At 44.3% G+C, this 3,263-nt stretch overlaps 1 non-coding gene across 1 annotated transcript; it reads left to right on the forward strand.

Annotated features, from left to right (window-relative positions):
• Positions 1 to 894: 894 nt before the first annotated feature.
• Positions 895 to 997, forward strand: LOC128899536 (U6 spliceosomal RNA). Its single transcript, XR_008463130.1, has one exon. It is a non-coding gene; the product is annotated as a U6 spliceosomal RNA (small nuclear RNA).
• The last annotated feature ends 2,266 nt before the right edge of the window (positions 998 to 3,263 follow it).

The following is a 3,263-nucleotide window of genomic DNA, read 5'->3' on the forward strand; positions in this document are numbered from 1 at the left end:
AGCCCTTCCTCATATGGCACCCTCCCAGCCTTGGGAAAATCTAGGCAGGCAATGTTCATTTCTCACCTTACATGAAGAAAGCTGGTTACTTTGTCATAGAAGGCAATCAGATTTGTTAAGAACAACTCTCAGATTCTCCAGAATTACAAGCTTTCTAGATGAGACATGATATTAGGAACACAGAATCCTGGGACCTATCCCCCACTTAGATATTTTCTTCCTGTACGTAGTCCAACAAATCACTTTATTTATACTTCATTTTGGCAGTTTGTGATTGTTATTATTATAAATGTGCAGAGTAGCACATAAAAGTCTTATTGTTTTAGGTATTGTAAAAAGATTTGATAAATTATTCTTAAGGAGTTTACATGTGAAGAAACATGCCAAAGTAATTCCCAGGGGAGGGATACTGCTGTGCTTTTAAGCTGTTCTGAGATCTGTCTTTTAGCATGAATGCACACTAGAATCTATGTACATAGTCATAGATATAACATATCATATTGTTCATAAAACACATGCATACATATGCATACAGTATATCCTTCCCATGTTTCTTAAACATACTTTTTCAATTGCATATAACTTTTATCCTTATTCTATAATGATAAGGCAGGAAATTAATTACCATAAATAAACTAGACATAGGGTTTGGTAAATAAAGTTGTCCTAGCTCATATTCTGACCTTGGAACAAAATACTTTACATTTGTGATGTTTCTATATGCAGTTGATGAATCACAATTCCTGCTTATGTTTTATCACTGCTGACATTAGCAGCTGACAGCTAGTTTGGAAGAAAAAAGCCCTCATCAGCTACATTCTTTTCCACAAAAGAAAATAACTGTTTTTATATGACTGGTTTTGCATACAGAGTTATCAGAAGGATTTACTGTTCTCGCTTTGGCAGCGTATGTACTAAAATTGGAATGATACAGAGAAGATTAGCATGGCCCCTGTGCAAGGATGACACATACATTCATGAAGTGTTCCATATTTTGAAGGGGGAAGAGGCTGAAACCAGTTCCCCCGGACAGGAGTCTGGGTATGGTAAGCTAGAGTCAAGGGTGAAACCAGCAGTCCAGATGAAGTGCATATACACAAGTGCATGAAGCATGGGTAAGAACTAAGAGGAACCAGAAGCCTTGTTACAGCAGGAAAGTTATGATGTAGTTGTCATCACAGAAGCATGGTGGGATGGCTCACAGGACTGGAACACTGTAATTGATGGCTACAGGCTCTTCAGGAGAGACAGGCAAGGGAGAAGGGGTGGAGGGATGGCCCTGTACATCACGGAGGCACTAGATGCCATGGAACTAGAGATCAAGGATGATCAGGTTGAGTGCCTGTGGGTGAAAATTAGAGGGAAGACCACCAGGGCAGACATCCTGGTTGGCATCTGTTATAGACCACCCAACCAGGATGGAGAAGTTGATGAATTATTGTACAGCTACAGGCTGTCTCAAGATTGCCAGACCTTGTTCGTATGGGCAATTTTAACCTGCCTGCTATCTGATGGGAACAAGACAGCAGCGAGAAGGCAGTCTAGAAGGTTCTTAGAGTGTATGGAGGACCGCTTCTTATCCCAGCTGCTGCATGAGCATACAAGGGGTAAGGCTTTGCTTGATATCCTTTTTACCAATGAAGAAGGGCTGGTGGGAGATGTGGTTGGAGGCTGTCTGGGGTCCAGCAACCATGAAATATTTGAGCTTTCAATATGCACTCAAGCTAGGAGGGGCAGCAAGAAAACCTCCACTCTGGACTTCCGGAGGGTGGACTTCAGGTTACTCAAGGAACTAACTCAGAGGGTCCTTAAAAACAAAGGGGGCCAGGAGGGCTGGACCTACTTGAAGAAATAATTATTGAAGTTGCAGGAACAGGCTGTGCCGATGTATTGGAAGATGAGCTGCCAGGTTAGATTTTCAGCCAGGATGGGCAATGAACTTCTAAAGGAATCAAGGGAAAATAAGAGGCTATATCATCTTTGGAAGGAAGGTGAGGTAAACCCTGGTATGTTTCAGGATGTTGCTAGGTCATGCAGGGCACAGAGCGGAATATAGTAACAAAAGATCAGAAAAAGGCAGAGGTACTTAACACCTTCTTTGCCATAAATGTTAACAGCAGGATAGGATGTCTGCTGGAAAACTGGCCTCCTGAGATGGCACATGGAGGCAGGGAGCAGTGTAGTTCCCCTATGATCCAGGAGGAAGTAGTTAGAGACCTTCTTAGCAACTTGGATCTCCACAAGTCCATGGGATGGGATGGGATCCATCCTAGGGTAATGAGAGAGGTGGCAGATGAGCTGGCCAAGCCACTCTCCATTGTTTTTCAACAGTCCTGGCTCACTGGAGAGGTCCCAGATGACTGAAAGCTGGACAACATGATACCCATCCACAAGAAGGGCCAGTTGGAGGAGCCAAGAAATTCCAGACCTGTCAGCTTGACCTCAGTGCCAGGCAAGATTATGGAACAGGTCACACTTGATGGGGTGCTTGGTGCCATGGTTTAGTTGTTTAAGTGGGTTGGATTAATTGATGGGTTGGACATGATGATCTTGAAGGTTTCTTCCAACCTGGTCTATTCTATTCTATTCTATTCTATTCTATTCTATTCTATTCTATTCTATTCTATTCTAATCTTGAGTGCAATCACACAGCACTTACAGGATGGTCAAGGGATCAGGCCCAGCCAGCGTGGATTCAGGAAGGGCAGATCCTGCATGACCAACCTGATCTCCTTCTATGATCAGGTGACTGCCTGGTAGATGTGGGGAAGGCTGTGGATATAGTCTACCTGGACTTCAACAAGGCCTTTGATACCATCCCCCACAGCAAACTCCAGACCAAGCTGTCAGCCCATTGCTTGGACAGCAGCACTCTGTGCTGGGTTTGGAACTAGTTGGAGGGCCAAGCCAATAGAGTGGTGGTGAATGGTGCTACATCCAGGTGGAAGACAGTCACTGGTGCTGTCCCCCAGGTATCTGTAGTGGGCGCCATGCTCTTTAATATCTTTATTGATGATCTGGATGAGGGCATTAAGACCATCATCAGTAAGTTTGCAGATGACACCACTCTGGAGGCATGTGTTGATCTGTTAGAGGGTAGGAGAGCTCTGCAGAGGGACCTTGACATGCTGGACAGATAAGCAGAGTCCAACAGCATGAGATTTAACACATCTAAGTGCTGAGTTCTACACATTGGCCACAACAACCCCATAGAGCACTACAGGCTGGGGTCAGAGTGGCTGGAGAGAGGCCAGGCAGAGAGG

Source organism: Dryobates pubescens, chromosome Z, assembly GCF_014839835.1.
Source record: "Dryobates pubescens isolate bDryPub1 chromosome Z, bDryPub1.pri, whole genome shotgun sequence".
NCBI classification, from domain to species: domain Eukaryota; kingdom Metazoa; phylum Chordata; class Aves; order Piciformes; family Picidae; genus Dryobates; species Dryobates pubescens.